This window comes from Nyctereutes procyonoides, unplaced genomic scaffold (genome assembly GCF_905146905.1).
Source record: "Nyctereutes procyonoides isolate TBG_1078 unplaced genomic scaffold, NYPRO_anot_genome, whole genome shotgun sequence".
In the NCBI taxonomy this organism is placed as follows: Eukaryota; Metazoa; Chordata; class Mammalia; order Carnivora; family Canidae; genus Nyctereutes; species Nyctereutes procyonoides.
In genome coordinates this window covers 58,335,575-58,348,906 of record NW_026575133.1, presented here as the reverse complement: position 1 = coordinate 58,348,906, position 13,332 = coordinate 58,335,575, and the positions used below count along the sequence as shown (strand labels likewise).

The following is a 13,332-nucleotide window of genomic DNA, read 5'->3' as shown; positions in this document are numbered from 1 at the left end:
TAAGGGTACACTGTAAGTCAGTGAGTAGATGATGAGATGGGAACTGATGGAAGTTCTGTTTGTTGAGGGAAGTAGGAAGCAGCTGAGAGTGAAGATGGGGAAGAAGAGAGTACAGACTTTCAAAGAGAGAGGATGCTAAATAATTCTGTGGAAAAATGGAATCACCTGGATTGAGGAAACAAACTTTGATTAGAAGACAGCTGTAAAGAGTCCATTTGAGATGAGTGGTGAAGGTTTTCTCCTACATGCTAAATTGTCCTGGGGCTGGCATGAGATGGACAGAAAGTTGTATAGAGTGTTGGGTTTTTGCTAGTCAAGGACCATGACGTGAAAGAGGGGAATGATTATTAACAATGGACTATGAGGCCTAAGCTGGGTTGTGAGGATGAGAGTGGAGTAGGGAGAATGAAAAAGTGGTAAGATCCCTGATTTGAAGGACCCCTTAAGGTTGAGGAATTGTTGGAGCTGGCATTTACATACTCATTTCATTTTGGCTTTTATTTCTTATTAGATTAATTTGTATCATATTAATTGATACAGCCTTAAGGGCTTTAATGATTGCTTAACTCATATTTACTTTCCTCTCCATTGATGAATCAAACACCTGCCATTTTGTGTTTGAAAACTGAAATAGAAAATGCAGTCTACTTTTAGTATGAACTGTGCATGGAAGTAGCTGTGTCCTCCCCAGTTAACAGTATTGAAGTTTCAAGATAAAATGGAATTATTTTTTCACTAAATTTAAACTGGTTAACATAAAATCAGTGGTAGAACTATAGTACAACAGCTTTGTGGTGGGCAGAATCATGATCTTCCAATGATGTCACATCTTAATCCCCAGAAACTATAAATATGTTACCTCACATTCCAAAACAGACTTGCAGATATGATTAAGTCAAGGATTTGGAGATGCAGTGATTATCCTGGATTATCTAGGTGGGCCCAGTGTAATCACATAGGGGCATTATAAGTGAAAGAAGAACCTAGAAAGACAGATATCTGAAGATACTCTACTGCTGATGATGTTTGCTTTGAAGATGGAGGAAGGATCCTTGAGCCCATGAGTGCATATGATTCCTTAGAAGCTGGAAGAGGCAAGGGATTCTATTCTCCCTTAGAGTTTCCAGAAGGAGGAGTTGGCTTTGAACTCAACCCTTATGACTCCCAGGCCTTAAGATAGGCTGATCCATCTTATCTTAAGTCATCTGCACTTGATTATAGTTTGGTGGAGTTGTATTGCAACTAATTAAGAAGTAGGACTGTTAGGAAGGAAGTTTCTTTGTCAAGTAACCAAGGCAGATTTTAGCAGTATTTATCCAAGTACCAGCCATAGTGCTCTGTTTAGTACCCTGTTATAACTGTTTCAGAGAATGATATATGAGACTATTACCCTGATATTGTTAAATACATGTTAGAGAACTGATTCTTTTGCTTTGATTTCTATGCTCACTAAATAAACATTTGATTATAATTTGACTTCCTATGTGGAATGCCTACATGGAAAGAATTTATTGAGCAAATGATTAGATTATCTGATTTCTTTTGATTCTATATTGATTTCCACCATGGTTTGTCTGTGGATGGGGTGGGTAGGTGGGAATACATTGGCCACAGGACTCTAATTTCTCTTGGTTCTTTGGCTATTCTAATTTTCACTTAACATTTTTGAATTGACATTCTGGTTTTAGTTAGTCCATTGAAAGTCTGTCCATCCCTGGGAAATGGCTGTTTTCAATACAAAACTAATAGATTATTTTGCTGATGTTGTGAGGATTGGTCTCTGAAATCTTGGAAATTCAACAAGTTAATACAATCCCAGAAGGCTTCTTGTGAGAATAAGATATTTTCCCCAGGTGACATGGCCCTGCTTCTGCAAAGCTGAGAAATAAATATCAGTGAGTTTTTCTTAAGTTTGCATTTCTATAATTGAAAACTAGGAAAGTGGCAAACATTAGTTTTTAGAATTAAAAACATTTCAACACTTGCTTAGGTTGGAAAGATAGGCCAAAAATAAGGTGAAACACAGCATAATTAAGTGGAGAGTTCTGCACTATATCATTTTTTACAGATACCAAAATGTAGGTTATAGAAGACAAAGAGGGTTATAGTTTGCATCAAGTTTATTGGAAGTCAGGAAGAGAGTCCAAGAGAAGCAGCAGAGTGTCAGATGGCACCGATAAAACATGGAGGTTAATTAGTTTCGTTGTACTGGTACTAAACATTTTAAGAGGGTCCTGGGCATTTTATGAGTGACATTGGTGAACTGAAGAGTGATCAAAATGGTAAAATGGTGTAGATACAAAGTCATATATGTAGAGCAGTACACTGAAATGGGAATAGTTAATCTGAAGAGGAATTTAGGGTTGAGGAGAGCAGCACGGCATTGTTTGCATATATAGAATGTGTAGTACGGTTAAGGCACAGGGATTTCTCCAATTAGAAACAGTGGTTAGAAATTGCTGAAAGACAAGATTTTGAGGCCATGTACCCATAGCAAATGTTGGATCACTTATGCATCTCTCTGCCCTTTCCCCCTCCCTTCTTCCTTAGGGAATTTTGATTTTGTTTAAGTAATCTGCCCATTCTGCCTAGCTTTATTTGTCAAGAGAGGCAAACCCCAGCTCTAAGGGACAAATGATCATTCTCAGTTATAATGGACTAATTTTCCTTGCCTGTGATTGGCCAGGTATAATTTTGGCCAATAAGATGTGTATTTGGGGGTCCTCACACAACAGATTTTCTTTCCTTTTCTTTTCTTTTCTTTTCTTTTCTTTTCTTTTCTTTTTTCTTTCTTTTTTTCTTTCTTTCTTTCTTTCTTTTTTTTTTTTTTTTTAGATTTTATTTATTTATTAGAGAGAGAGAGAGAGAGAGATAGGCAGGGAACCTGATGTGGGACTCGATCCCAGATCTCCAAGATCACACCCTGGGCTGAAGGTAGTGCTAAACTGCTAAGCCACCAGGGATGCCCCAGATCTTCTTTTCTAATAAAAAGATTCAGGAGGGGAAGAAATAATCTTTTTACACTGGACATTATTATATCTCTATGTGAAGCCTGGAATGATGGGAGCCATCTTGAAATCATAATGAGAGCTAAACCAGAGTGCTAATGGCAGAGTGAAAACAAGTAAAGGAGCCTAGGCCTTTGATGTTGAACCATCAGAATCACAAACCACCAGAGATTTCCAACCACTTTGGAACTTCTTACTGAACAGTTAAAAAAAAAAAAAAAAAAAAAGGATAGCCTTTTCTTGAAGTAATTAATGTAACATTTTTTATTTTTTCTAAATTGTATGGGACCAAAATGATTTCCAACAGAGCTGCTCTGAAATGGAAAAGATTTTCCAAAGAAACAGCCTTTTTGTCCTCTGAAATGTTTAAACAAATGCTGAATAAACACTTAATAGACTTGTTTACAATATTGATGAAAGTCTTGACTAGCTGACCTTAGATTCTTTCTAAACTACAAGATTCAGGCTTTACCATTCTAAAAATAAAATAATGGCGTTATCCACAATTGCAACAGAAGACATCAGTATCCACTTAGCTTCTCCATTTTGTGTCCTCTTTGCTCTCCTAGGATCACTGCTTTGAGGGATGAATATGGAGCGTTGTTTCCCCATCACCTTTATATAGCCCATTTTCATTTTTCCAAATATGTTGTCTGATGTCGTTGCCAGAGGGAAAGAGGTAGGACATAATTTTGCTTTAATGTAAAAGACATTTTTGTTGTATAGGTGCACTGATTTACAGAGAGAAGAAAGTATTTTAGAGTAGATTTCAGAAATTTTTACTCTAGTAATTTAAAGAATCTTAACCTCTTTAATTATTTTTCTTTTGAAGGATGGACCAATTATTCTAGTCCTATTAATAGAGGCTGCTGTAGAGACACACTGAAGTAACAATACTTTGGAAAGTAATAGTGGTAGGCATTTATTAGAAATATTTTGTGCTATTTGAGTTCAGAAGTTGGGAATACATTATTTGAGGTCAAAATAAGTAGTTCATTATTAAATTGATGTCTCTAGGCTTTGAATTTCAAATGATAATGAGAAGCTAAAATAGTTTAAAAAACAAAAATGAACTATAAATGAATCTATGTTTATACATTTTGAACATTATCAGAAACATCAGATTTAATCATTTGTAGTATTTAATTGGGTTGTCTTAGATCAGAAATAAAAGCAAAAAAAGTTTAAATTCAGATTTTGATTCCTTTTTTTTTTTTTTTTAAAGATTTTATTTATTCATGAGAGACACATGGGAGAGAGAGAGAGAGGCAGAGACACAGGCAAAGGGAGAAGCAGGGAGCCTGACATGGGACTCCAAACTGCTGAGCCACCCACGGATCCCCCCAGGTTTCAGTTCCTAACATGATCCAGAGATGGTTAAAAAAAAAGAGAGAAAAGGACTGTCCACATGTTACTGTGAAGCTTCTTGTTTTCTTTCTTCTTAGTTTTTCTCTTCTCATGAAGCATGCTTGGCTTAATCTATCAGGATATCAGGAAAATAAATGAACATGCGTGGTTAAAAAAAAAAAACCTGACAGTCTTCTACACATTACCACAACATTTCAGAAATTGGAAGATGAACTCCAAAGTAAACAAATCTTGTCTTCTGGAATGGTAACGTAACTGGTAGTTTAATGAAGTTCTTTTTTCCCCCTTGTTTTAGACTATTTTTTTAAACTCTCCCAAGACCCATTCTCATATGAAAACTTTTTCCTGTTCAACTCCAGATTCCTCCATTTTCTTGCCTAACAGGATATATATTGTGGAGAGTTAATGGCCATGGCCAACCCTATTACTCAATAGGAGAAAATTTGTCTTAGATCTTTCCTGTTTCTCTTTATGTTACATATTTCAGATGTAATTTATGGGATTTGTCTTCTTGCTCTCAGGCAGCCATGTTGATCTCCGGATCTTTTTTATGATGCCTCTCAAAATACATCAGTTCTGTTTCCTGCCTAGTAACCTCCTGTTTTGTGGCGATTAATCCCCTCCTATTCACATAGGAAATTGTGTTAGTAGCTGTTGATAGGTTCGCCATCCTCTTTTATTTAAAACACAAACAAACCTGAAAATGCCTGAAGACATATTTTGGCCCTGCCCCACCCTATAAATTGTACCATGGGTTGGTGTCGGTGGCCTCTGTGAGTGCCTACTGTACTTAAAGATGGGGAGCTTACTCTTGCCTTCCTTTCCTTCTGCTGCTTCAAACAGTAGTGGTTGTCTTGCTCAGGTCTTTAGCTCATATACTCAGGGCCAGTGTCACAGGCAGTGTGCAGGGTCCAACTCGGGCTTTAATATTTTCCTGTTGTTACCTTGAAAGTCTTATTTATTTAATTTTTTACAAGGGCTTTGCATTTCCCTTTACAAGGTAGACCCTGGAAATTATGTAGCCATCTGATGTATAAGCTTTTATTCATTGCCTGCTTTCTCTCTTCCATTTGCTTCCAGCTTTCCCCATGGACTTCCTCTGCTGTTGGATTGCTCACCAGCGTCTGCTCACCCAGTTTACCCACCCTGCCATCACCTGTCATGTTTTTAACTCTTTTTTCCTCCCTCCTACTTCTCTTCATCTCAGTTAACCATGAAGTGCTCTTAAACTCACAGAGTTTGGCTTTTATAATTACTTGATCAGTTTACTGATCAGTTACAGTACTGTCTTGAGCTTTGACAAAAACTTTTATTCAAATTCTGTTGAGGAGCCCTTGTAATTGTTTCTCCAGCTTCCACCTGTGACTTCTGTACTTCAGAGCACATAATGAAATATGTGCTTGTTTCTAGTCAGTTGTGTTCTGTGTTTAATTAAGGTATAGCTGCAATTTATGCTGAGTCCCTGAGAGATGAGTGAGTTATTGATGATCTGGAGTCCCTCGGAGGTTAAGGGTAGAAACTTAACTGTAGCAGTATCCTGGTCTGCTACTTTTGCAGATGGAGTAAGATGAGTAAACTAAATGATCTACCCTCTTGATAATAGAATAGCATTCAAGTTTTTTTCTTTCTTCCTTGAATCATTATACTATAGATGTAAATGCCAAGAAGTTAGAATCAGTTCTGGGGAGATGGAAAATAAGTTAAAATATGACATAATATTAGCAGTAAATTATGCTAGGAAGAAAAGCCACGCAGGACAAAGAAGGAGCTCTGGATTGATTGGGATGGGATGGTAGGAAGGGCTGTTTGACTTTTAGATTGGTCAGGGTGGCATTTGAGAAGTTAGCATTTGAGAAGATACCGTAGTGAGATGAAGCAGGAGGACCATGACAACTATGAAGGAAAAGCAGTCCCAGAGCAGAGAACACAAGTTCAGATTTCTTCAGGAGATTCAGTTCCTCTGAAAATATAAAACATAGAGGTTATATATATCTTGTGATGATCAAGGATCTTAAACTCTTGAGCACTTGAATGTTTGATCAATGCATGTATCAGTCAACCAGTGAGTATTTCTGTTCTTGGGTCCAGCTTGAGGTTGGTGATGGCACTGAAGAAACTTCATTGGGCTTTTCATTGTAGTAGGTGGTCTTAAAGGTGGGGTGTATCTTCGTGAGGTTTGTCTTTCATCAACTGTTGAATATGAAGTAGAAAAACAGATTAGGGTATTTGTTAAAATAGAATTCCTCATTAAAAAAACTTTATTTTTAAAATATGATGACTAAAAGTTTTTCCCACTTTACAACAAAAGCATGAGTTCTGCAATTAGAAGGTTGTCGGCAACTGAAAGCAAATTGTCAAGAAAAGTAAATATTTTTATCTGTGTGTGGGGTATGTATCTTTAATCATTTCAATTTTGGAGTGTTAGTGAACTTGTTTATTTTTATTACTAAGTAATGCATGTAATTTATTTCTCCTGCTTTACTTTTTCCCTGGGAAGCTGATATTGTCAACACTAAAACTTTTCAAGATTATGCCAAGAGGCTATTATTTGTTTATTTGAGAGAACTGTGGGAGTAGATTGCTTGCAGCCTTGTGGGGTGTTTCCAGAAAAATTTCCAAAAAATGTTTTAATTTTGAGTTCTGATAATTCTGTTATGCCTTTTTTTGGGGGGGGGGAAGTAGTTTGTGTTTTTCTGACTTTGATAAGAAAAACAAGTCTGTTATCTAATTATGTAACTGGTATCTGTCAAGACTGTGTGCTAAGATATAGCTGTTTTAAGGTTAGTTTTTCTTTGGGAGCCACAAGTATCATTCCATTATATTTATATTTTCATTTGGGTCTTTTAATTCCTGTACTGTTAACATTTTTTGCATTTAGTGAGCTACATATCTAATATTGTGTAATATAGTCTGCTTAAACCAGTCCGATGAGAAGAAAACATTTATTTGGAAATATGGGAAGAATGGTGATAGATTTTTAAGGGATTTGAATACTTGCCAACAGATTGGGACTCTCAACTAGTCATTTGTATTTGAAAAGATTATGTAGTATAGTGCATATGAAAGTGCTTTGTAAACTCACCGTTGGTGGGAATGTGCACTAGTACAGCTGCTATGGAAAACAGTATGAAGGTTCCTCAAAAACTGAAACAGAATTACCGTATGATCCAGTAGTTCTGCTTCTGGGTATATACTCAAAGAATTGAAAATAAGTGTCTTAAAAAAAAATGTCTTGAAAGAGTACTTGTACACTCATGTTCATGGCAGTGTTATTCACAATAGTCAAAAGGTGGAAGTAACCCAAGCGTTCATTGATGGATAGATAGGTAAAATGAAGCTGGTACATATAAATGAGTATTCTTCAACTGTAAAAAGCAAAGATACATTAAGAAGCAGACACATGAGCCTGGAGGACATTATGCCAATAGAAGGAACTAGGCACAAAAGGGCACATATTGTCTGATTCCACTGGTGTGAGATTCCTAGAGTGGTCACATTCACAGATATAAAAGGTAGAAGGTGGCTGCCCAGGGAATGGGGAGGGGCCGTGGGCAGTTGAATGGCAGCAGAGTTTCAGTTGTACAAGATGAAACAGATTCTGGAGATGGGTGGTGGTGGCACAACCAGGTGGATATATTTTAATACTGCCAAACTGTACACTTTAAAAACGATTTAAGATTTTTTTTTTAAACTTAGTTGTAAATGTTCCCTCCGGAAAAAAAGGGAAACTAATAATCCTCATTATTTAAGAAGTGAGTAGGCGGAGCTACCAGTTAAACAGAAAAGCAGGATGTTGATACTTTAGCTGTTGAAACTGACGAGGGTACATGAGGATTCATTGCACTAGTCTATTTCCTTTTGTATGTATTGGGAATTTTCCATAATAAAAAATATTTTAAATCATTCGTCATCCAGTCTGAAGACTAAAGGTATCCCCCAGGGGTTTCTGTTGCCTGCTGTAACCCTCCATCACTACTGAGTGTTTCTAGGAAAATACTAACAGTTTTTACTGTGCATCAGTATTAATTACTGTGTCCTTTCTTCTCAGTGAGCCCAGAGAGGGCTGTACTTGTTGCCTGTATGGTTGGGAACTACCCAGAAATGACACACTTCCTCAGAACTGTCAGGTTAATATTAAAAATATCGTGACCTATATTTCATAGAATATGAATTTATCATAGGTTTACAGTAAGATAGCATGATTCTATTTTGCAACACTGGCACAATTTTCTATTTCAGTTCCAGACACAGGTCAGACCCTTTTTCCTGTCATGGTCAGAATGTATCACCTAGTTACTAGCTGTTTCAGTTATTATTCTGATCATCTCTTTTAGAAAGCATAGTCCTATTAACAAGACTGAGGCGTCAAAGGCCTATAAACATTCTAATCTGCAGAACTAGATATCAGAAAGCAGAAACATTCTGACACATATTCACATTAAATTTCAAAATGTACAAAATCTGGTCTTTAAGCCATTTTAAAACAAAGGATGAAGCAGATAAATTTTTTTTCAATCAATAGCATTTAAACTTTCTAGAGTTCTTTTGCTCTTGGTTATAAAGACACATAATATAGGGGATTTTGTATAAATATAATGAAAACATTTTTATTTGCCTTGTATAGAAAATAATCTAATTAAGCTTAATTATATGATGGCCTGATTCTGGGCGCAGCTTAGGTCATTCTGTAGACCTATAAAGAAAAGATCTGCAAAGAGCTGAAGTATCTACAGCTCATGTTAGAAGAAGTGTATTTTTTTAAAATAAATCTTATATTTCTAAGTCTGTACCAATAGTTCTAATGGAATGTGAGGCAGAGTCATTAAATGTTGAACCCAGCAAATTTGACATCTTGTACCTACCCGAATAAGGTGAAAATAGTGGGTACTTATCTTCATTTAATAGAACATAAGTGTGGTAATTTCCTGCTAAAATCAATAAGTGTGGTGGCCATTGACTTTTAGCATTTACTAAAATTATCAAAAATGGAAGAAATAGCATATTCTACAGTTTCAAAATGAATGGTCTGTATGTAAAGCATGCATACAGTAACTTGCAGGATAGGGCTAGTTTAATGTTAGATGTCATTGGCTTGTATTCTTTGTAACAGAGTAGTTTTATACTCTTCAGTGGAATGTACACATTACTGGATGTCAGCTGTCTAGTTTTTAGAATTTATAGCATGGAAGAACTAGACCACTGCCATGTACCCTCTGGTGAGCACAGAGGATAGCAGTGCCATCTAAGTATTATGTTCATGGACTAATCAAGTTATAATTGGGCATTTGTTTAAAGAAATTTCTGGAATTCATAAATATTGCATCACTACAGGAGGAAATAAGGCAAATCCATAAATTAACTTGAAGCCATTTCAAAGATACTTCTAATGGAGAATCTTATTAAATACGTTGCATTCTTACACTGTTGTGATTAACTTTTTATCAATCGGTTTTCTTCCAAGACTGATTTGTCTTTGCAGATTTTGAACACCTACCATGTATAAAACAGTAAGCTGAATACTGGGAGAAGTAGAAGATAGAAAAAAAACAGTGACAGCTTATGTTTTCAGGCGCAGGATAGAAGCCATTTCAAAAGCTGAATACAGGCCTTCCTTGTTTTATTGTGCTTTTACTTTATTATACTTCTCAGATACTGCTCTATTTTTAAATTAATTCAAGGTTTGTGGCAGTCTGGCATCAAGCCAGTCTTTAGGTACCATTTTTCCAGCAGCATTTGCTTATTACTTCGTGTTTCTGTGTCACATTTTGATATTTCTCACAAAATACCAAACTTTTTCGTTACTAGTTTTGATAATCAGTGATTATGACTCTCTGAAAGCTCAAATGATAGAATTTTTTAGCATTAAAGTTTTTAAAGTAAGGCACAACATGCATTGCTCTTTTAGACACAATGCTATTGCACACTTAATAGACTGCAGTATAGTGTAAACATAGCTTTGATATACACAGACACCAAAGAAGTCTTTTGATTGCTTTTGAACTAGTTTGGAACCAAATTTGCAGTATGTCTGGAGTATACCTGGAGCCACTTCTGAGAATGGAGAAGATTCTGCGTGTTAAAAGTGTATGGCTGACTGTTTAGAGAATAGTATGAGTAGAAATCATGCTGCTAAGAGATAGATGGTTAAGGATGGTAAACGCAGCCCCCACTGGACTTAGCACAAATCTTCATTGTGCTGTTTGAGACTGGTTGATCTGGCTCATACCTGTTTGCTCTTCTTTTGTGTACTCTGCCCACATTGCCTTTCTTTCTGATCCCCAGGTCACCAGTCCTGTCTGAAGACTTTCACGTAGCTAGTTCCCTCTCTGGAATGCTACTTTTATTCTTGCCTAGATGATTCCTGTTCAGCCTTTAGATATCAGTTTACCTGCCACTTCCTCCAGGAAATCCCCTGGGGCTGCTATATAAGACCACGTGAGCTGTGCAACCCAGAACACCTAGCCCAGGAAGAGAAGAGCACCTGCTGAGGTTGTGCAGAGTGGCAGCCCAATCTAAATTAAGTCCCCTGTGTATGTTCTGTCATAGCCTCAGGTGTTACTCCTTCATGACAGTTAACATCTTGAATTTATAAATATCTGATTATCTGTGTAATGGAATTATAAGCTCCCTGGAGGAGGCACCATACAAACCATCTAGTTTGTATCCCTTGACTCTGGGATGTAGTCACTTTTCAGGAAGTATTTTTAAATGAATGAGTCAACTCTAGATCACTCTTCAAATTTGGCCATTCAGCAGTAAGGAAAAAGATGAAGGACATCAACTGAAATGAATGATGTATTTAAGAGAATGGATTATGGATTGATCTAGGATCAGGAAATCTGAATGTGTCTATAGGCAAAAAGAAAGGATCTATTCCAGGAGAAACTGAAGTTGTAAATGGATTAAGGTTCCACAGGAGTTATGTGATTAAACAAAAAGCCTTAAAAAGAAGATCCCTGTTTACCCTTGGATAGGAGAGAGAAACGGCTTAGAAATAAGAATCTATTAGTGTGAAGGCTTAAGTAAAATTAGATAATTCAGATCAATCTACTCATAAGTGCCACAACACTCTCAATTATAGTGACTTGTTAGCTAAAGAAAATGCTGATGGAAAATGGGGCACCTGGGTGGCTCAGTCAGTCAACGTGTCTGACTCTTGATTTTGGCTCAGGTCATGATCTCAGGGAGCCCCGCATCAGGCTCTGTGTTGGTGTGGAGCCTGCTTGAGATCCCCCTCCCTTTCTCTCTCAAAAAGAAAAGAAAAGAAAAAAAGATGTTTAAAATCGCGTACATACCAATAACTTTGGCTCACAGTCAAACAATGCATTGTCATAGTTAGATCCTTATGTCCCTTTTGGAGGTAGAGGGTTCCTACAGTGCCAAAATGTGGCCATGCCCAGGAATTTTGACTTATCGTGCTAAATAATTGAGGAATTCTATTTCTGGTTAGTGCTAATTTGGAGGCAAATGTGATAGTAATTATTAAGGCCATTTTTAAAAATGGACAAATACTGTTTTTTAGCACATTTTGCTTTGTTCTCTACCCAAGAGACTGGTTTTCTTTAATGACCTATTACTGGAATCCTGACCAGTTTCATGTATTGTCTGTAAAGTGGGTGTCACATTAAATGGCAAGACTGTCATTGTGAGGGCAGCCCCAGTGGCTCAGCGGTTTAGCGCCGCCTTCAGCCCAGGGCCTGATCCTGGAGACCCCGGATTGAGTCCCATGTCAGGCTCCCTGCATGGAGCCTGGGTCTCTGACTCACTCACTCTTTCTCTCTCTCTGTGTGTGTCTCATGAATAAATAAATAAAATCTTTTTTTTAAAAAAAAAAGATTGTCATTGTGAAGGAGTTGGGTTTGGAGTCTAAGATCACTGAAGTATTTGATACTGGCATGGTCTCTGTAGGATGGAAGATAGGATGAACAATGACTAACTTTGTGGTACGCAGTGGGCTCTCATTAAGTCCATAAAAGTAAAGTCAGAACCTTGTAACCTGCCTCTCACATATAGGAGTAGGAGTGAAAGGATCCTAGGTGTGCCACAGTGTAAGGTGTAGATTTAAGGAACCTTAAGAAGAAGCAAGTAAGTGGTGGCCAAGTTTGAGAAGCACAGTACCCCAGGCACATTGACAATTAATTTCAAGGGGTGATAGCTGAGAGAATGCCTCTGTGGTCTTGACCACAAACAAATCCTCACACTCATAGGTTGGCTGGTGAGATATCTTTCCATTTTGAGAGAAATCAATGCATAGTTTAAAATGCTGAAAGAGCGGGATCCCTGGGGGGCTCGGCAGTTGAGCGTCAGCCTTTGGCTCAGGGTGTGATCCTGGGTCTGGGGATCGAGTCCTGCATCGGGCTCCCTGTGAGGAGCCTGCTTCTCTCTCTGCCTATGTCTCTCTCTCTCTGTGTCTCTCATGAATAAATAAAATCTTTTCAAAAAATAAAATGCTGAAATAGCAAAGCATCCTTGAAAAATATTTTACTTGTAGAACAGTTACTTATGTTGCAAAAATTGTATACTATAGAAGTTATAAAGTTCCTCTTCCATTCTTATGTTTTAAGTTTCTTGGGTAGCTTTTCATAGATTTCATTTCTTCTTCTTTTTCTTTTCTTTCTTTCTTTCTTTCTTTCTTTCTTTCTTTCTTTCTTTCTTTCTTTCTTTCTTTTTAAAGATTTATTTGAAAAAAAAAAAGATTTATTTGAGAGAGAGAGAAAGCACGAGCATGGGAGGGGCAGAGAGAATCCTCAGGCAGACTCCCTGGTGAGTGTGGAGCCTGATGCAGGGCTTCATCCCAGGACCCCGAGATCATGACCTGAGCAGAAATTAAAGAGTTGGCCAGTTGGCCGCTTGAACAACTGAGCCACCCAGGCACCCTTCATTTCTTCCTTTCTTACTCACCTGTTTTGGTATTCCCTTTAAAAACTACTATTTTTGAAAAGAATGACACATGTCT

At 37.3% G+C, this 13,332-nt stretch overlaps 1 protein-coding gene across 2 annotated transcripts in view; it reads left to right on the top strand.

Moving 5' to 3' along the window:
* Positions 1-13,332, top strand: part of XKR6 (XK related 6) — a 313,018-nt gene that overhangs the window by 73,458 nt on the left and 226,228 nt on the right. The gene's annotated exons all lie outside the window — the stretch shown is intronic.